General features: G+C 37.0%; 1 protein-coding gene and 1 pseudogene across 2 annotated transcripts in view; one reads left to right on the forward strand and one right to left on the reverse strand.

The window, feature by feature from the left end:
• Positions 1-22490, reverse strand: part of PEAK1 (pseudopodium enriched atypical kinase 1) — a 313862-nt gene that overhangs the window by 199271 nt on the left and 92101 nt on the right. The gene's annotated exons all lie outside the window — the stretch shown is intronic.
• On the forward strand, positions 1561-2028 carry LOC122468391 (annotated as a pseudogene).

Consider the following 22490-nt stretch of genomic DNA (forward strand, 5'->3'; position numbering starts at 1 on the left):
GAGTTTTATGCAGGGTAACTTACTGACAGGGAGGATTGGGCAGATGATGATCCAGAGCTGCAGTTATTTCCCAAAAAGTCTGGACCTCAGCCTACAGATTCTATACAGCAAGGGGACCCTGGGGACACTGTAGTGAAGTCAAGAGTTTGTGTGCATTTCAGAAGGTTTGCATGCACCTGACAGACCTTGTGATGACATCTGTGTGTCAGGAAAGGGAAAAACTATTTTATCTTTAACAAATTTACAGAGCACCAGAGTAAAGCCTTCCCACATTCCAGATGTGGTGGGAATTTTTAAGGCATGTATACTAATCTCCAAAGGGCCTGGGACACGTAGCCCCAAGAGAGGTCACAGAGCAGATGTAAACAAGATGAAAGACCAAAGATGGAGTCAGTATTGTCATCACTCCAGCAGAGAGTTACTGTTTAGGAAGTACAGAGCAGTTCTACAACATGAAAAGAGTTACAGAGATGGAAGGTGCTGATGGTTCCACATTATGAATGTATATAATGCCAACTATACACCTAAAATGGTTAAGATGGTAAAATTTATGCTAAATGTATTTTACCACAATAAAAAAATTAAGAAGGGGTAAGGGGTGGAGTAAATGGGCCATTGGGGAGTAAGAGGAAAATCTAAATGTCATGAGTAAGGGAGAAATGTAATAAAGAGGGAAGAAAATAAAAAAGAAAGGTAGACAGGGATAAAGAGTAGAATGGAGGGAGGGATTCTCTCTCTCTCTCTCTCTCTCTCTCTCTCTCTCTCTCTCTCTCCCTCTCTCTCTCTCTCTCTCTCTCTCTCACACACACACACACACACACACACACACACACACGCATACTTTGAACTCTGACCCAAATCACCAAGTACTAACTACAGCATAGAGAATGCCTCCAGGATATCAATCACTGTCACATTCTGATATCAAAGATAAAAATTTCAACTTGGTCTAAAATGACCAAATTGGGCTTAATCAGAAGTAATCAGCTGTAAATAATGCAAATCCAAAAGGTCCAGATCATGTTCCACTGTCATTTGCTATTAGGATATCAAATTCAATTTGGAAGATTTCAGTATGATTCGCTAAAGTTACATCTCAGGATACACACAGAATGTGAGTGTTCCTTGGAGCACCTGACTTGATGGATACAATGGGCAAGTACTACTGCCATTCACAGAAATAAGCATATATTTCACAGTAGCTACTGAAAATCAATGTTTTCACCGCTTCAAATGGTCACAGAAGTAAAATATTCTAATTCAAAATCACTCCAAGCTGCAAATTTAAAAAAATGTATGTTCTTATAAACTTCTATTAATCATAAAGCTAAGTAATGTGTTACTAACAGCTGTGACTGCCTCTTCACTAAAGCCTGTGTCACTTTAGCTGACATAACAGCTCACTCTTCTTGGAGCAATTCAATCAATCACCCTATCAAATAGTCCCAGGTCAAGCAGGTGAAAATACTTTTAGTGTAGTAGGATGTCCCTACAGCTCTTTAAAATCTATAGGCACGCTCTACCTCAGCTGCCTCCTTCTGCCACTCTTGTGGTGTTGCTTGTATGCTCTCTCTTGGTGTGGACCCGGTACCTCTTTTGTGAAGCAGCAGCTGGGGAGACTCTGGTACTTGCCATGGCTGACAAAAAGCCCAAGGAAAGAGTCAAGAATGAGAACAACGATCATATTTGAAGCTGATAGGGCAGGATGGTTGTATGGCACAGTGTAAGATTAAGAGGCATATACCACTTAGTAAACTAATGAAAGCCTATTGTAAACAACAGGGTGTGTCATTGAGGCAGATCAGATTCTGATCTGATGGGCAGCCAATCAACAAAACAAACACACCTACCCTGTTGTCAATGGAGGATGAAGATACAATTGGTGTGTTCCAGCAGCAGACAGGAGGCATCTACAAAAAAGGGAACCTGCTACTTTACTCCAGAACTCTGTTCCTCCAGACCAAGAAGACACTCTCCATTACAAAACTGCAATTTGAGGGGTACCTAGGTGGTTCAGTCGGTTAAGCCTCTGACTTTGGCTCAGGTCAGGATCTCACAGTTAGTGGGTTTGAGCCCCACATTGGGCTCTGTGCTGACAGCTCAGAGCCTGGAGCCTGCTGAAGCATTCTGTGTCTCCCTCTCTCTCTGCTCCTCCCCCTCTATCACTCTGTCTCTCTCGTTCTCAAAAATAAACATATAGGGTGCCTGGGTGGCTCAGTCGGTTAAGCGTCCAACTTCAGCTCAGGTCACAATCTCATGGTCCGTGAGTTCAAGCCCCGCATCGGGCTCTGGGCTGATGGCTCAGAGCCTGGAGCCTGCTTCCGATTCTGTGTCTCCCTCTCTCTCTGTCCCTCCCCTGTTCATGCTCTGTCTCTCTCTGTCTCAAAAATAAATAAACGTTAAAAAAAATTAAAAAATAAATAAACATAAAAATTAAAAAAAAAAAAAAGAAAAGAAAATCGCAATTTGGTTCCACCACATCCTAGTATAGTTTTCTCTATTCTCTCATTTTCCCCTTCCCCATTTCTTTACTGTACATAAAGTAACTGTGTATGTGCACAAGCATACTGCATGTTTTTAACTAAATGGCCAATGGTATGTTTTGAGTAACATCAAATGGAGATGGGATAAGGGAAAATACTGGTCCCGTGAAAATACCTCCTTTCTCCATTAGTGGCATGCTCATTCATCTCTTATCTTTATATTCCAGTTATTTTGCTGTTACTCTTTAACAATAAAAGAACATAAAATCATTCTGTACTTTGTTTTATTGGAGAATTTTAATTTATTTCATTTGCTGTTATAAAACCAAGGACAATTTTATAACTTTTTTGTACATGTTACATGTAGGACAATATTTTTTTTAAGTTTATTTATTTATTTTGAGAGAGGAGAAGAGAATCTGAAGCAGGTTCCATGCTGTCAGAGCAGAGCCTGATGTCAGGCTCAATCTCATGAACCATGAGATCATAACCTGAGCAGAATCCTAGATAGTTTTCCCTTCAAGTCAAGTACCTTGTTGTTTAAATAAACTTGTTTAAAAACAATTAAATTTAATTTTAAAAACAAAATCTGTAGGCACATGAAATCTGAGGATAGGATGAAAAAAAAGGAATGGACTAGGTTTTTACCTCAAAGGTCCCAGTGCTACTGCTTTACAAAATTCACTGGATTCTAAGAATCCATGCTTTTTGAATTACAACAGTGTGGGTATCACTATAGCCAATGGCATTGACAAAACTAAGTATACCCCAAATTTCAATTACAGGCATACTTCGGAAATAATGTGGGTTTGGTGCTGACCACCACAATAAATATCACAAAAAAGCAAGTCAAGTGACTTTTTTGGTTTCCCAGTGCATAAAAAAGTTAGGTTTACCCAATACCATATAGTCTATTAAGTGTGCAATGGCATTATGTCGAAAAACGAATAATACCTTATTGCTAGAAAAGGCTAACCATCATCTGAAGTTTCAACAAGTTGTAACAACTGATCACAGATCACCATAACAAATATAATAATGAAAAAGTTCGAAATATTGCAAGAATAAATAAAATGTGACACAGAGACAGGAAGTGAACAAATGCTGTTGGAAAAATGGCACCGATGGACTTGCTTAATGCAAGGTGTCACAAACCTTCAATTTGTAAAAAACGTAGTTATCTGCAAAGTGCAACAAAGCAATTGCAGTAGGTTGAATGGTGATATCCTCCCAAAATATGCCCTGTATTCCTGGCCCTTATTTTGTTTCTGTGCTGTTTCAGGTAATTATTATTTGTAAGGAAAACAAATGGATTGAATTAAGATGATTAAAGGAAAAAATGGTCCTTCAATTAAAAATTTTTTAAAACCCTAGAGTTGCTGATTTATTAATATTTAATGATTAAAGGTTACCCTCTTTTTCTCAACTATGCCTTTAAATAAAAACAAAATTTGATAGATTATACAGATGTCCTCATAAGTTTTGCACAACTTTTGTTTACCAATATCTTAATCACAAACTGGGACAATCGCAGAATATTTAAAGTAGGTCACCTAGCTGAAAATCACAAAGAATCCTAGCACAAAATTTAGCAGAAGAGTACTTGTTGCCTCTTTTCCTTTGAGTACTTTGATGATTGACCTCTTAAGATAAAGAAGTCTTTTCTTGGAAAACAAAAACTTATCTGCTATATTCTTCTTCATACATTGCACACTGTCCTACTTTGCTATATTTCAGCTCCTACAGGAAATCAGTACATGACATAACTCTCATTTCCTATAACCAAGACATCTGTACATCTGTGTGGGCCAAAGCAAAGAATTCAGATTTTAGAAGTTCAGATGTACCAATCTTGGCTTTGGGTGGAGTTGGGAGAAGATAGCTTGAATAAAAAGAAAATTGGTTGCAAAGGAGGAATTCTGCTAAAAACAGGCAGAATTTTGTATTTTTCTGCCAGCCACAGGACTTAACAATATTTTTAAAAATCTATGAGCTGAAAAGGATTTCTCGTATGAATTATACTAGGCAATGTACCATGTCAGTCACTCTCAGTTCGCCCCCAACTACTGGCAGCATAGTGGATTTAGTATCTGAGTTTTTCAAATGGTAATAGATTTCAAGAGTCCCTTTTAAAAGTGGGTAGTGACTGGGGCACCTGGGTGGCTCAGTTGGTTAAGTGTGTGACTTCGGCTTCGGCTCAGGTCATGATTTCACAGCTCGTGAGTTCGAGCCCCCCAACGGGCTCTGTGCTGACAGCTCAGAGCCTGGAGCCTGCTTTGGATTCTGTGTCTCCCTCTCTCTCTGCCCCTCCCCCCCTCCTCTCTCTCTCTCTTAAGAAATGAATAAACACTAAAAATTTTTTTAAATAAATAAATAATAAAAGTGGGCAGTGATCACTGCAGCTATGTAATGTATGCTACATTTTTTAAACTGCAGCAAAGAAAATGAAATTGATTTTGTTATTTAATGATTAGGTTTCCTCCTTACTGTGTGATTTTAATCCAAGATTAACATGGGTAGCTTTCATTTACATTACATCCCAAATTCTCTATTAAGTAGAGAACAGGAATTGAGTAATATAGGCAAGACATTTACTTCTCACTCAAAGAGAAATTAATGCCAATAGTTTCCAATCTTTTTAGGATTATTCAACATTCATTTCACATCAAATATTTATTGAAACTAATGTATTACAGGTACTTTAATCAATTCCTTTTTTTAAACGTTTATTTATTTTGAGAGAGAGAGAAAGAGGAAGGGAGAGAAAGAATCCCAACCAGGCTCTGTGCAGTCACAGGTAGTGCTCGATCCCACAAACCTTGAGATCATGACCTGAGCCAAAATCAAGAGTCAGACACTTAACCCACTGAGCCACCCAGACGCCCCAGGTATTTTAATCAATTCTTCCATCATCCAAAGAACATAGCACTGTATTCAAAAAATATTAAGGTACTCTTCATCATATGGTTTTCAAAGAGGTAGATGTTAGTCTTATTGTTACGTTTTAGGCTTTCAACTTTTAAATGAAGAAAACTCAGCCATTTTAAAATAGTTTAACAACTGTACTACTGTAATTGTTGAAGATTCTAGCTATCTTCAATTTTAAACTAGACTAATACAGACCAAAGCTGTATTGTTGGTTTAGTAATGGTTATATATGTAACTAGCAACATAGGAGACAACAGTCATTTTCAGCAATTTTTTTGAAATTAAAAAACACAGTTATTTCAGGTTGATCACAACCATAAATCTACCCTTTGGCTGAATTTATTAATGAAGAAACAGTCCTACAGCTTCCATTCTTTGATATGTTAACTCCAACATTGAGAAGACCCAATAACTCCCTTATCATATTTCTTACTTAGATACTGATTGCTGGGTGGAATACAATGGGTTGACTGGTCCTTTAAAATTATCCTTTCTAAAATTCTTAATTCAAAAAGTATAAGGAGACCATATGCCTTAAGAGGTCAAGGATCATAGCCTAGGATAGCAGAATGGTATAGTCTAAATTCCATCATAAGATTCACCCTTTTCCTCATTATTGGTAGTTTCTCCTTAGTCAATGTTCTTGACTGTCCCTCCTATGTGCTTCTCTGGTGTTAGCAGGGCCCACAGGGAGCTAAATGTCAACCCTTCCGGGCAACACCTAGACAGGACAAGACGATACAAAGTGGTAACAGTTGGCACTTCTTTTCCTTTCTTTCCCTACCCATCCCCCTCCCCGCCCCCCGCCCCCCCAGCATGACCCAGCAAGGAGCTGAACTTCCACTCCCACCTTTGGCAATGAGGCAAGTCAAGGAAAACATTAACACCAAATGCACTCAATACAAAGTTTCCAAGACTATTTACAAGATTATTTTTTCATTATGAAAAAATTCTTTCCACGAACTCTTTCTCCTAGCATTAATATTTGATCTTAGTCTTTCCCTTTAATGTATCCAATTTTCCTCAAGGTCTGGGGATCTTTAGTTGATCAGAGCTATTCTGAATACATTCTCCCTCTCATCCTCTCACCCCCATAGTGTCTTTTATTTAAAAATTTTAAAGATAAACTTAAAATCTTAAACATAATTTCAAACTTACAGAAAAGTTCAAGAATAGTATGAAGAATCTTTTTTTTAATCATTTGAGAGTAAATTGCTGACATTATGTCCCATCATCCCTGAAAACTTAGGTTTGTAATTCCTTTAATGAAGACATTCTCCCAAATAACCATGATACAATCGTCAAAATCAACAAATCAACAATGATACCAGGTAATCTCTAAGCCCTATTTAAGTTTCACCAGTCATCTCACTAATGTCTTTTGTAGCAAAGGGAACAGATCTAGTATCATGGGTTGCATTTAATTGTCATGTTTCTATAATCTCTTTAACCCTGAAACAGTTAGTTATCAAGTTTTTCCTTTACTTTCATGATCTTTAAAATTTTGTAAGTTACAGGCCAGGTATCTTCTAAAAAGTCTCTCAATTTGGGATTCTCTGCTGTTTCCTCAAGATTAGATTTAGGTTATATAGATTTTGGTAGATGAATCATAGAAATGATGCCCTGGTCCTCACACTGCATCCTATCAGGCAGTGCTTGATTTTATTTTGTCCCATTACTATTTTTTTTTTCAACGTTTATTTATTTTTGGGACAGAGAGAGAGACAGAGCATGAACAGGGGAGGGGCAGAGAGAGAGGGAGACACAGAATCGGAAACAGGCTCCAGGCTCTGAGCCATCAGCCCAGAGCCTGACGCAGGGCTCGAACTCACGGACCGCGAGATCGTGACCTGGCTGAAGTCGGACGCTTAACCGACTGCGCCACCCAGGCGCCCCTGTCCCATTACTATTAACATTAGCTTTCATCACCCGATTAAGGTTAGAATATGCCAGGTTTCCTTCTGTGAAGTTCCTTTTTTTTCCTTTGTAAGTAATAGATATTTCGTGAGGAGACATTTTGAGACTACATAAACAGCATTCCTTATTAAACTTTCACCCATTAGTTTTGGCATCTACTGATATTTCATGGATAACTGATTATCCATGGATAACTACACTGGTTCCCAAACTGATTTTTCTAATTCCATTCTTCCTTTTCTTCTCTCCATTCATTTATTATGTCACTGCAAACTCATGAATTCCTATTGTATTCAGTGGGCTATAATTTGATAATGAGTATTATTTGATGTTCAAACTGTTCAAAAATTGGCCAGAGAGTGCTTGCTCCTTCAAGGTCACTTCTGTAACCTTTAGATATAATACCTCTTTGAGCAATTCCTTACTTTCTTGTTTCCAGCATATCTTGTCCTTTTCTTTCTCTACCCCAGCCCTAGAATCAGCCATTTCTCCAACGGGTCCTAGCACAGGCACCTATGTTTCTAGGCCCCATCCTATGATTTCTGGACTGTATTACTCAGGGAGCAAAGAAAGCAGTAAGAAAGCCAAAGTGCTACTTTGTTTAAGAATGTGTTGTGACTTGCCCTGATTTCCTCTGTACCTGAATACATCTGTTTCCCCAACAGCTTATCTGCCTTGAACAGCAAGGCTGACTACACTGCTTAAAGAACAGAGGAGACCTGTAAAATAGACAAACCTCCCCCAAAACATAGTTGCAAAAGTTAGGAAACACTTGCTCTGGGGGTGGATATTCTGAGGTCATTTTATTCCTAGAAAAGGTACCTTTTCCTTTTCTTTCTTTTTTACTATCTCTTTTATTTTGTAACAGTTTTAGATGTGTACACAAACTGTGAGGATAGCTCGAGTTCCTATGTATCCCACACCCAATTTCCCTTAACAGCTTGTATTAGTGTGATACATTGTCACACTTTTTTTCTCTTCCCCCTGCCCTCATTTGTCACAACTAATGAACCAATACAAATAAATTATTATTAACGAAAGTTCATACTTTATTCAGATATCCTCAGTTTTCCTCCAATGTCCAATTTCTGTGTGAGGATCCCATCCAGAATATCATACTACACTTAGTAATTAAGTATTGTTAAGCTATTCTTGCTTGTGACAGTTTTTCAGAGCTTCCTTGTCTTTGATGAACGTATTAATTTACTGTAGCTGCTGTAACAAATTAGACAAACTTAAGGTCTTTTTAAAAAATCCCAAAGGGGCACCCAGGTGGCTCAGTTGGTTGAGCATCCAGATGAGTCCTGATTTCAGTTCAGGTCATGATCGCACGGTTCATGATATAGAGTCCCGCATTGGGCTCTGCACTGGCAATGTCCACCTGCTTGGGATTCTCTCTCTCCCTCTCTCTCTGCCCCTCCCCTGCTCATGCTCTCTCTCTCAAAAATAAATAAATAAACATGAAAAATAAAATTAAAAAACAAAACAGGAATTTACCATGTGACCCAGTAACTCCACCACTGGGTATTTACCCAAAGAAAATGAAAACACGAATTCAAAAATATATATGCACACCTATGTTTATTGCAACACTATTTACAACAGCCAAGATATGGAAGCAACCCAAGTGTCCATCCACAGATATATGGATAAAGATGGGGGAGGGGGGCGGGCGGTGCACATGCGTGCGCACGCGCGCACACACACACACACACACACACACACACACACACAATGGAATACTACTCGGCCATAAAACAGAATGAGATCTTGCCATTTGCAACAACATGGATAGATCTAGAGGTTATAATGCTAAGTGAAATATATCAGAGAAAGACAAATACCATATGATTTCACTCATGTAGAATTTAAGAAACAAAACAAATGAATGAAGAATAAAAGAAACTAACCAAAAAAGAGAGTCTTAACTGTAGAGAACAAACTGATAGTTACTTGAGGGGAGGTGGGGGTGGGGATGGGTGAAACAGGTAAAGGTGATTAAAGCACAGTTATCATAACAGCACTGAGTAATGCAGAGTTGATGAATCACTATAATGTACATGTGAAACTGGTATAACAGTTTCAGGTATGTTAACTATCCTGGAAACCAGAAGTTTATTCTCTTTCAGTTTTAGGAGTCATAAACTCTAAAATCAAGATTTCAGTAGGGCCACACTCTCTGAAAAGTCTTAGAACCATTCCTTGTCTCCTCCAGCTTCTGGTGGCCATAGGCATCCCTTGGCTTACAGGTATATCACTCCAGTCTCTGCTTCTGTCTCTTGTGTGTCTGTGCCTTCCCTGTTTTATGAGGGACATGTCATTGGATTTAGAGCCTACTAAATAATCCAGATAATCTGATAATCCAGGATGATCTCTCAAGATTCTTAAATACATCTGCAAAGACTCTGTGTCCAAGAGAGAGAGGTTCTGGAGGTTAGGACATGGGCATACTTTTGGGGGGATATTACCATTTAACCTACTACAATGACCTTGACAGTTTTAAAGATTACTGGTCAGATATTTCAGAGAATTGTGATTTGATTTCTCATGATTAGACTGGAATAATGTGTTGGAGGGAGGAAAACAGCACAGGTAAAGTATCATTTTTATCCTATCAAGGATACAACTTATCAACATGACTTATCACTATTGATGGTGACCTTGATAACCTGGCACGAGGCAGTGTTTGTCAGGTTTTTCCATGATATTGTACTCTTTGGAGAAAAGTCACTATCAACAGTTCAACTTAAGAGGTGGGAGTTACACTTCCTTGCAGGTGGAGTATCTAAATAAAGTACTGAAATTCTTCTGCATGGGAGATGTACCTATTCTCCCTTGGGGTCAACATCAATTGTTTGTTTATATCAGTATGGATATATGAATATTTCTTTATATTTTGGCTTTTAACCCAACACTATTTTATTTATTTTATTGCTCACAGTGTTCCAGTTTTGCATGTTGGGAGATCTTTTAGTTAGCTCTTCTATCCCTATGGCATACTCCTGTTACCGTGTGTGTGTGTGTGTGTGTGTGTGTGTGTGTGTGTGTGTGTGTATTTAAAGCACTTTGTTAGTTTTGGGCACTACAAGATGCTCTGGGCTCACCCTGTATGTTTCGTGCCCCAACACAAGAATTAGTCACTTCTCCAAGAAACTTTCATTCCTCTTATAGGATAATGGTATTAGAAACCAAGATCTGGGCACAAGGTGTGGTCATTGCTACTGGGGTTTCATTGCTTCTAGACCCTCTCAGCTGACAGAGCAATCTAACTATGTTTACTAACCTGTGTATATACACATTATCTATAAACATTTTTATATGCAATCACCTGCATCTATATTAAGCTAAACATGAGTTCATACTAAGTCTCCAACTCCAGTCCATTATCACATGGATCATATTAGCTTCTTCCCCTTGCTTACTGTAACCCTACTACAATAGCAGAAACATGTATAGCAGCTGCAGAATTGTTAACCCATATACCTTGTCCCCCTGTAAGAGAGTACAGTGTTTACATATACAGTTCCTTTTGCCTTTTAGTCTTACAGATTCTACTCATTTCCCAAATTACTTAGATCAGTACCTCATTCCTACACCCCCTTCAGTGACATTAATATATTTGTAATACATTTACATTCTTTTGTCACACTTTACATTCTACCCTGAGATCCCTGACTTCCTAAATGAGGTTTTTAAAATTAGTATATATTAATATCCACTCTTTCTGCTATAAAGTTCCACAGATTTTAACAAATACTTAATGTCCTATATTCATCATTACAGTATTATGCAAAATACTTTCACTATCCTAAAAAAGGCCCTGCGTTTCACCTAACCAACCTTCCCCACAACTTGTTACTCCCCTTGGCTTCTGGCAACTACTTATCCTTTAACTGACTCTTATTTTTGCCTTTTCCAGAATGCCATATAATGGGACTTACACAGTATGTAGAATTTTCAGACTGACTTCTTTAACTCAGCAGTATGCATTTAAGATTCATCTATATCTTTCCATGGTTTGATAGTTCTTTTTTATCACCGAATAATATTCCACTTATGGATGTACCAAAGTTTATTCATTCAACCTACTGAAGGATATCTTGGCTGCTTCTGGTTTAGCGGGGGAGATTATGAACAAAGCTACTATAAACGTTTGCATGCAGGTTTGGTTGTAAGTTTTCAAATTAGTTGTGTGACTACTTAGGAAGGTGTTTGCTGATTTACATGGTGAGACCACATTTAGCTTTGCAGGCAACAATTAGCCATACTATTTTGCACTCTCACCAGCAAGGAATGAAAATTACCATTCCTCCACATCCTTGTCAAAATTTGCTTTTATCAGTGTTTGGAATTTTAGCCATTCTAATAGTATGTAATGGTATCTGATTATTGTTTTAACCTTATAAGTTAAGCTTATAAGCATATAAGCTTACTTGCCATCTATATATCTTCTTTGATGAAGTGTCTCTTCAAATTTTTTGTCCATTTTTTGATTGAGTTGATTTGTTCATTGCTGAGTTTTAAGTTTTCTACATATTTTGGATACAAGTCCTTTATCATATGTGTTTTGCAAATATTTTCTCCCCAACTGTGGCTTGTCTTTTTATTCTCTCAACAGTATCTTGCCTTGAGAAGAAGTTTTCAATTTTAACTAAGCCCAACTTCACCCATTTTTTTCTTGCATGGATCACATTACTAATGTATTTTAAAACTCACTGCCAAACCCAAGATTCATATCAGTTTTCTCCTATATGTTCTTCAATATAGTTTTACATTTTAAATTTAGGCCAACGATCCACTTTGCATTAATTGTTGTATAAATCATAAGGCCTATGCCTAGGTTCACTTCTTGCAAATGTTCACTTGTTGCCTCATTTATTGAAAAGACTATCGTTTCTCCATTGAACTGTCTTTGCTTTTTTGTCAAAGACCAGTTGACTATATTTGTGTGGATTTATTTTGTTTATTTATTGTGTGGACTCTCCACTCTGTTAATTTATGTGTTTATTCTTTTGCCAATACCACTGTGTCTTGATTACTGTACCCTTTACATTAAGTCTTGAAATCAGGTGGTGTGAGTACTCTAACTGTTCATTTTCTTTGTTCGTTTTCAGTATTGCGTTGACCTTACTAAGTCTTTTGTTTCCCATACAAACTTTAGATTTAGTATGATGATAGCCACAAAATAGCTTACTGGGATTTTGACTGGGATCGTGTTGAGTCTATACATAAACTGGAAAAAACTGAGGCTTTAACAATATTGGGTATTCCAATCCATGAACACAGAATATCTCATTTATATAGATCTTTTTTGACTTTTTAAAATCACTGTTTTATAGTTTTCCACTTATAGATCTACATTTATTTTCTTAGATCTATACCTTAAGCATTTCATTTTGGGGGATACTTTTTAAATGGGATTTTTTCTGACACTACCAAGTTTGAGAACAACTGTCATACAAATCACCTAACCTACTTGGACTTGGTGCTTATTTGTACATGTGTATAGTAATTCCTGCACTTATCACTGTAAAGCATTGTTATAATGATAAAATAGCAATCATTGAAAAATTATATGTAAATTAGAAATCACAAAAGTATAAGGGTCATTAAATCCATTATCCTTCCTATAAGGGTGAAGAAACAACTCCAGAGAAATTAAGTCACTTGACAAAGTTTTAATAGGGGCATGGAACAATTTAGAGTGCACACAGGGGAGCTGAAGAGTATTAAATAAACAGTGTTGGCCAGAAGATTCATAAAAATGGGTAGGAAAGATAGGCCCAGAATTTGTACTCAATTATATATTTAATGAGGATCCACTAAATGACAAAGGAGTAAATAATTAATGTAGGGTCTTCTGGAAATTAATCCGATTGATAGGATATAATACAAAGGAGAATGGGTAGGACTTAGAATAATGCAACAGAGTCTTGGTTAGGATTTTAGAACAAGAAAGGACTTAGAAATAATCTAATCTAACATCTTCATTTTATGTACACTGTAGGTAATTCTCACTAGCAAAGATTAGTACATATGGTAAATTGTAATGGCAGTCAACACGTACATTTTTGTTTAGCCATTTTCTCTTTTTGGTCTTGGATTTCTTTCAAGTATTTTAAGAAAGGTGAAAGAAGGGTAATTAGTAAGACTTTAAAGGAATGAATGATGTAATCAGTAAGACTTCTTAAACACTCCAAGTCTAAACCCTTCATTGGACTTAACCATGGAAATTCTGAGGATACCTTTTATCCTTTGCTTTCACATCATTTACATTGTTCTTCAAAAATTATTTGGCTTTTGCACACATTATCTCCTGGGTAAAGCAACTAGAAAAAGGCTGACAGTAGGCCCCAAATACTTTCTTATGCCATTCAGAATAGAATTGCATTTCTGGATCCAGAAAAAGAAGAGTTATGATCATTTCAAATCCCCGGAAATGGCTGTATGATAGAATATGGCATTTACATTTTGAACTGCTTAATCATTCTTTCATAGACTAGCTGAAGGTTATTTTGTCTCTCTGGCATTTTCTTATGTCTAAGCTGCCTTCCTTTGTCATCCAGGGCTCAGTTTCAAGGTTGAAATACATTATAGTAATCACAGTCAACCAAAGGCATCCCTATTGCAAACTCTCCATAACTTCATGCTTTTCCCATCAATTTCACTTCAGTTAAAAGGCCAGTTAAGAGAAGAATGTATGAATAAATCTGAGCTTACAATTTCTATTGCCACTATTACCTCATACACTCAGGCTTTTTATTAAATTTGCTATCTTCACACTATTTTATACATTATAAAGATGGCATGTACATAAACACCTTGCGAAATTAAGTGACTCCACTTTAGAAAGCTGAACTTTCTGAAGTAAAGCTTCCCCATGCTTTACCTAAATAAATTATCATCCACATTCCATCTAGGATACTTCCATTACTTCACATTTCTTCAATCACTTCTCTCCCAACGCCAATGAAGAAAAACAATAAAAGGAAATATAAATTATTTTTTATTATTAAACCATCACTAACCTCATGCATTTTTCAACTAGAGCTTTAGCTACAGGACAAAACCATGACTATAACCCAAGCCAAGTCCCAGGTCTGATGTTTACAAGTACTTGATATTAAGCACTTCACAGTTTATCTGGGCCTTGGATTCTTTGTGTGCAAATTGAGGGGACTGGACACGATGATCAGCAAATTTTCTTATACAAACATCATCAATCCAAACTTTTTAACTTCTACTGCTGACGTTTTCATAAAGAATGTAGGGTCTTTTTGAAAACATTACTGGTGTAAAAGACTACGAAATCATAGTACATAGTACTATGTACATACACAGTACATAGTACACACAAAAAAATTAACATTTGGGTTAATGAAATGTTAGAATCCTAACAAAAGCCTTCCCTTAGATTCTGTATTGACCAGCTTTCTTTGTTGTTGTTGTTTTGCCTCCAAAGACAATGTTTCTATAAAACCTTTCCTGCTTCAGGAGTTCTTATGCTAACTACCTCTTGTAGATTCTCATTGCACACGATTTCCCCTCTATCAAAGCATTTCAACCAGACTATGAACTCCTTCCTTAGTTGTCCTTGTAAACTGGATCGTACATACATCAATTGGATTGAATTTTAGCTTTTATGTGCACTTCCCTACTTAAACAGAAGGGGAATAATTTGGAAGGGGTCTCGCCAACAGTCACAAAATACTGGAAAAAAGAACCTTGCTCTCTTGATTGTACTTTAAAATTTTTGTATACAAGGCTGGAATATTTATCAGTTTGTAAACTCTGAAGGGGGAAGACAAAGTCTTCCCTCATAATACTTATTAAATGTTAGGAATATACTAGCTGCTTAATAAATGTTGAATATGGAAAAATAAAAGGTTAAAAAATCTAAGAAGTAACACAGCACAGCTTAACTTTTCCAGTATACTAATGGGTATTCAGCAGAATGAATTTGAAAAAAAATGACTATTTAAATGCAGGCTTTCTTTTGATAAGCAGTTTGAAGTAATGGAGGGAGTAGAAGTGTAATCAGACACAACCGTGTGACAACTTCTCTGAGCTTGTGTCCTTATTCTAAAACTAGACCCAACTTAGTTTACAGGGCTGCTATAATAATTAAAAAAATAATGGATGGAAAGCACCTATTAGCCCATGCCCCATAGTAGTGCTCAAAAAATACATGGCAAATATTATGTGACTTATTCCTCAACATAACTTCAGCCTTAACAGCGATAGCCTTTCCTCCTTGCTTTATTGTCAACATATCCCTCATTTGTATTTAAGTCCTTTCTAATGACATTTCAGTTAAGAATTTCAAGTATGTATGCTTTTCCAAACTATTAGCTTCATTACATAATTCTGTTAGGAAGAAAACCTTCCATATTTTAACTATAGAAAAAAAATCAGTTTTGCTATTTCACTGCTTTTCTGAAGTCCTAGCACAGTAATAATATTTATGACACTGAGCACTGAAGTTTACGAAGCAGTAAATAGCTTTTGAGGCTGATTAAACACCTCTATTTCACTTCACATACTCCAGTACCATAGGCTTATGTTACGTAAGGACCTTTTCCGGTCCTACACCTTTCAATAAATATTAGACTGAGAAAGAAGGAAGAGAAGCTAAATTATTGGAGGAGATGCTATTAATACTAAAACTTCTGTTCAAAGCTGGTCACCAAGACGACATCATGCACAAGTTTTAGTATTTAAAAAACAATTATCAAGGAGCACCTTGGCTGGCTCAGTTGGTAGGGCATGTGATTCGATCTCAGGGTTATAAGTTTGAGCCCCATATGTTGGGTGTACAGATTAAAAATAAAGTCTTAAAAAAAAAATCTAGGGACGCCTGGGTGGCTCAATCAGTAAAGCATCTGACTTCAGCTCAGGTCATGATCTCATGGTTCGTGAGTTCGAGCCCCAGTGTGGGCTTTGCACTGACAGTGTGGAGCCTACTTGGGATCCTCTCTCTCCCTCTCTCTCTGCCCCTGTTCTGCTCTATCGCTCACACTTTCTCAAAATAAATAAATTTTAAAAAAATAAAAATGAAAACCACCCAGATAAAGCTGTCCTTTGGAAAGAGATCAATTCTATTTGAAATGCTGGAGTTCAGGTAAAATCATAAATATCCAGACAATGCTCCTTTTCAATTTTTGTTGAAAACAATTATAAAAAGTCATTTTATAATTTTCACTTGATATTAATTCAGCACTTGAGTGGCAAAAGATCAGAAAAGCACAAGTTTCTGTGTCATTACCAAAGATGAATGTGTCTTCTCTCATTTGTGTGGGTTTTCTCCCAGGGTAAGATAAAGGCAAAGTTAAAAGAGAAACCTTAGACATCCCTGACAAGTTATCTCAGGGCTTTGCAGTTCATAGGAAGTTCAGCTGCCACCACCACTTCTAACTCTCTTAATTCAGGCAGCAAGTGGTAAATCCGTAATTTTGCACAGATAGGAGGAATGACCTGTAAGGCTGCCACAAGTTATAATTCATAATAAAATGTGTGTTTTTCAGCAGGGGAATAAACATCTTTACAGCTCCAAATAAATAAATAAATAAATAAATAAATAAATAAATAACAGTCTGTAATGTCCTGAGTGGCAAAATGCTGGATACACTGTATTTATGAAATTGAGCAGCTGATTACAGATTGAAAATGATAGTGATATGCAAATGTAATGATGTAGTAAAATGAAGGAAGTGGTCATTCATCAGATAAATCATCCCCTATACCAGTTTCTATTACCCAAATGTCCTCTGTCTCCACGCCCTATTTAATCCAAAAAAGTCTGGATAAATAACTTTTTCTGATCTGTAAGCTAAACACCAAATTGTATTTCACAGGTTCCCTCAACTAAGTTGTTCTTGTATATTTTGCATTTGCCATTAAACCTATCAACTTATTTCATTTGCAATCATCTTTATTATTTACACTAATAGAAAAGGGACAGAGTGGTAAATAATCCAAAACATTCAAAAATCAAAATTGCAGAAATTCAAAGAAGATGATAAAGAACTTTAAGCCATGATATAGAAGGAACTGAGACTATTCTTCCCGGAGAAAAGCTACCTAGAAAAGACATGATGGCTGTCTTTACATACAAAAGTTTGTCACTCCACAGACAGTGCTAAGAATTAAAAGCCAGTGGATGAAAATTTTAAGGAGGCAGGTTTGAGTTCACCGTATGAAAGACCAACTCTTACATGTGGGTGGCACAGAACACTCAGGAACAAACAACCCTGAATAGAGAGGTGGCTGGACTAAAACTAAATGGCCTCTAAAGCCTCTTTCCATCTTGAGTCTATGAATTTGCAGTATATGTTTAAAATCGGGACTAACTCTGGATATTTGTCAGCAGATCATGAAATTACACAAAATTCTAAGTGTGAGGTCTGAGTCTGGGGGTTAGGGAAGTGAAGAACAGAATGCTCACCCTGAATCACTCTTTTTAAAGTCCCTTATGTTCCTAGTGTGGTCAGAGTACCCATTTAAGTGCAGCTTATATTACTCAGAACTTTTCTGAACAAAGTAAACAACTGTTAGCTTTCTCTGTGGGTCCTGTACCAAAAATTGACAAACAAAACAAACAAAACTAAAAATTGGGAGAGAAAAATGGTTACACTGTAAAAAAGATTTAGAGCCAAAGAATCTAGGGTGCTGACAAGACCTCTATTTAAGGAATTTATCAAGAAGTCCAGACAGGACAAGAATCTAACGGAATGAGTGAAATGAGCAGTTTGTATACAAGGAATGAAGCTTTTCCAGAGGAGTGAATGCAGAAAAGCTACTTTTAAAGATAGGAGCTACAATCATTTTTGAAAATTAAATGCAACTATATGCTCTCCACCTTGCTCAACTCCACAAGTTTATACAGAATAAGTGAAACCTATAACAAAAAAATCTGCTATAGATAGCTCTGGGTGGGGATATCCTGAGGAAGTGCTGAGAGTTGAAGGTATCTACATGATAAATGTTTCAGACAGGAGAAACCTGTGCAAAGGTCCAGAGATACCAGGGAGCAGAGCATGTTTAAAGAGTTAAAAGAAAACAAGTGAGGCTAGAAAAGTGGACACACAGGAACCAACGCATGCAGTACACTACAGGCCACATTAGGATTTAGTCTGTAGCCTAAGCTCATTGGTCAACCAGAGAAGAAAGATTTTTAAACACAGTGCCATAATGATCAGATGTGGAGTTTGAAAGATCACTGGATACTGGGTAAAGCAGGTACTTTACAAGTTGCCAAAGCAGAAGCAGAAAGACCTTTTAAATACGTCATAATGATGACAGTCTAGAACAAAGTGTAAAGTTGATGGAAAGTATATGAATTCAAGAGGTATTTCAAGTTGTGAAACTGAATAAAGGAAACTTTGTTTAAAATTGAGTCTAGAGGCCAGAAGGAAGAGCTCTCCTTCCTATTACTCATCACTAACTATAACCCAATAGGAAGAGACACACTTTGCATTCCCAACAAGAAACCTACTTTGCTGCTTCAACAGAAAGTGGAAAATTTTTTCCTTGCCCAGCAACAAGCTCAGCCAGTAAGAAAACACCACAACTTAGCCAATGAGAAACTGTCAACACCCGGAACATACACAGACTTTCCTTCAAAGCAGTCCCTCCCAACTTCCTCCTTTTCTCTATAAAGTAACACTCCTCTCTTTGGACATCCAGACTTGTCTAGGGTTTGTCATAACTTCCATATCACAAATTGTAATTCTTCTGCTATTCCTGAATAAACCCATTTTGCTGATAAAATAACTGGCTGCTTTATTGTTAAGGTCAACAAAATATAACAGCCAGTTATGTGACAACAGAGGTTGAGTATAGAGATCCTTGAGAATGATAGTGTGAGAATTAGGGAAGGTCTTCTGAAAGACCAGCTCTGTCTTTAAGGATTAAAAGGCATTGGGAGTACCAAGAATTTCAGGCTGAGGAAATGTTCTGAGATAAGTAAGAACACAGTAAACTAAAGAAGAATTAGTTAAATGTTTGGAATGAAGTCAGGGGTGTGTCCTGCAGAGTGGTTTTGTGTGGGGACACTGCCACGAAACAAGACTGGACAGCCAGGCAGGGTGAGATTCTGCAAGACTTTCAAGAGGAAAAATTTGAACTTTATACTCGAAACAATGCAAAGCCAACACATAATTTTACTGAAGAGAGAAACAAGATTTCATCTGCCTCTTAGAAAGACTGCTTTGCCTGTAGGGTGAGGAGAATGAATTGGAGGCATGGGGACTAGCATTGTAATGTTGTATATGAGAGAAATTTCTAAGGGTCAGAACTAGTAGAGGAGTAAAGGAATTAAATAAGATGGGATAAAAAATATTTACAAGGTAAGAAAACAGGCTACCAAATGGTAAGCAAATGGATGTGGAAAGTTAGAGAAAAGTAAGGGACTAGGATCACGCTTAGGTTTCTGTCCTGGAACTAGCTAAACTGCCAAGCCAGTTTCAGATACAAAGAATGCAGTAAGATAAAGTGACAGATGATGAATAATCATGACCAAGCAAATGACAAAGGTATACTACATTCTGTTTTTAATCATAGTCACTCATGTAATTATCCTATTCTGCATATCATTATTAAAACTGGGGCCAGTGGGAACAGGGATGATATCAACAGAGTTCCTCTCTTTTTGCCCCTATTATGAAGCCATACACATGGTAGGTCTTTAAATATTTCTTAAGTAAACTAATGGTAATTTTGCCGACCAAACTGATATCTGAATTGGCTAAGACTTTGTGCTCAGCTGCTGCAATTACTGAAAAACCAAGGAACAATAGTTAACACATGGGAGTTTATCTTATTTTAGAAGTCTGGAGCTGGGCAAACCAGGGATGGTTCAACCATATAGGTCACCAATGACATCACAAAACAAAGTCCCTTCTATCTCTCTACTGTGCATTCCCTAGCATTTGCTTTCATACTCATGCCGAACATCCGGGTATCAATTCCATTTTGACGGGACGAAGGCTCAAAGTCCCCAAAATATATCCCTCCAGGTTTTGACTTGATTTTGGAAAGAAACCCTTTCCCAGGAGGTTTGCATTTAGTATCTCTCTGGCCATCACTGTGTCACAAGGTCACCCCTGGCTGAAAGATGTCTAAGAAAGAAGGAAAGGACGGAAAGGTAGTAGGAAATGAATATTTAATGAGCTAACCTAAATTTGCTATGGTAAAATTCATATTTGGTTTACCAGAGATCTTAAGGGGGAAAAAAGGAGGGGGGGGGGACCAGAACTAAGAAAAAAAAAATAGAGAAAAATACAATAGCACCCAAGATTTTGGTTTTTAATACTATCCTCCAATGAAAGGAAACAAGGCTCCTTGAAAAATGGGTGATTCTAGGTCTGTGACAGACAACACACAATAGGCCTAGAGCATCTTGCAGTGTCAGAAAATAAGGAAACACTTAGAAAACAAAAACAAGCACAAAACCTTGTTGATGGGGTATGTCCGAAAGGCAAGTGAAAGAGCTCCTAATAGCCAAAGCTGGAATCATTTGAACAATAAAATATACTATTGGGTTAAAACCTAAAGGATAAATCTCCATGAGTTCATTCTCATGATTAAATACATAAATAAACTGAGGAGAAAAGACAAATCTCTTGTGCAGAAGAATTCCTAATAATTTACGTAAATACTCTACCCTCAAGGAAGTGAAGCATAACTCTGATTCTTTAAGTAGAGACTTTGCATAAAGACTTCCTTCTAAAGAGCAGTGTATGAAATGGAGGGAGTAAAGTAACTTTACAATACAGAAGAAATCTGACAAACACCAACTACTTCAGCCAGGTAATCAAGGTTAATATCAACGTGATAATTCATGTTGATAGTAGGTACCTCTTGATATGATGTGATGAGGCTGGCACTTTACCTCTGTGGGCACTTTACCAAAAACCCACTACCTGCAGTATAATCATGAGATAAACATCAGATAAATTCCAAAAGAGGGATATTCTACAATATACCAGTACTTCTCAAAACTGTCAAAGACATCAGGGCGTCTGGGTGGCTCAGTCGGTTAAGTGTCCGACTTCAGCTCAGGTCATGATCTCGTGGTTTGTGGGTTCGAGCCCTGTGTCAGGCTCTGTGCTGACAGCTCAGAGCCTGGAACCTGCTTTGGGTTCTGTGTCTGCCCCTCTCTCTGCCCCTCCCCTGCTCACACTCTGTGTCTGTCTCTCAATAATAAATAAACGTTTCAAAAAAATGTAAAAAAAACCTGTCAAAGACATCAAAAATAAAGAAAATATAAGAAACTCTCACAGCCAAAAGGAAGCTAAAGAAACTTGAATAAACAATGGGTAGTTAATAATAATGTATCAATATTACAATATCAACTGTAACAAATGTACCAAATTAATGTAAGATATGAAGATGAAACTGTGTGGGGGGGGGGAAGGTGTATGTGTGTGTTGGGGGGGAGGGCATATGGCAACTCTGTATCATATTAATTTTTCTATAAAGCTAATACTACTCTTAAAAAGTTTTGTTAAAAATATAGCAGCTACCTATAATGCCACCACAGTATTAATACACTGAGAAAGATTTTATTAGTTTTTTTCCCCTATGAGTATATGTATTTGTACATCAAACAGGTTTATGGTTTTTCTTTTTTTTATTTACTGCACCCACTTATTTTTTTTAAAGCTTTTAATTCTAGTTAGTTAATATACAGTGATATATTAGTTTCAGGTGTACAATATAGTGATTCAACACTTCTGGTTTTTCTTTTTATTTTAGTTACATGATAAATACATGTTCACTGTAGACAAATCAGAATGTAGATTTAAAAAAAAACTTCTGTAATGCTATACCAAAAAATAAAAAAAAAGGTTGCCATTGTGACATACAGCTTTCCAGCCATGTATGGGAATATCTAGATGAGTTTCTATTCATCTATGCACTATTCTTTCATCAGTTACTTCCTAATTCACACATAACCATCCCTAGATTTCAGCTCAGAAGTCACTTTCCCTGGGAGCTCCTCCCTGGTTCCTAGTCCAGGCTGAGTGACCTGACAGGCACTTACTTGCACAGCTCTCTGTACTGCTTTTTCCTAGTCAATATCACATTTGTAATCAAATAGTCAATTGAGGAATTAATCATTACTAATGTCTATCTTCCCTCTAAAATGTAAGTTTCATG

The sequence above is a fragment of the Prionailurus bengalensis genome, chromosome B3, assembly GCF_016509475.1.
Source record: "Prionailurus bengalensis isolate Pbe53 chromosome B3, Fcat_Pben_1.1_paternal_pri, whole genome shotgun sequence".
Classification (NCBI taxonomy): Eukaryota; Metazoa; Chordata; class Mammalia; order Carnivora; family Felidae; genus Prionailurus; species Prionailurus bengalensis.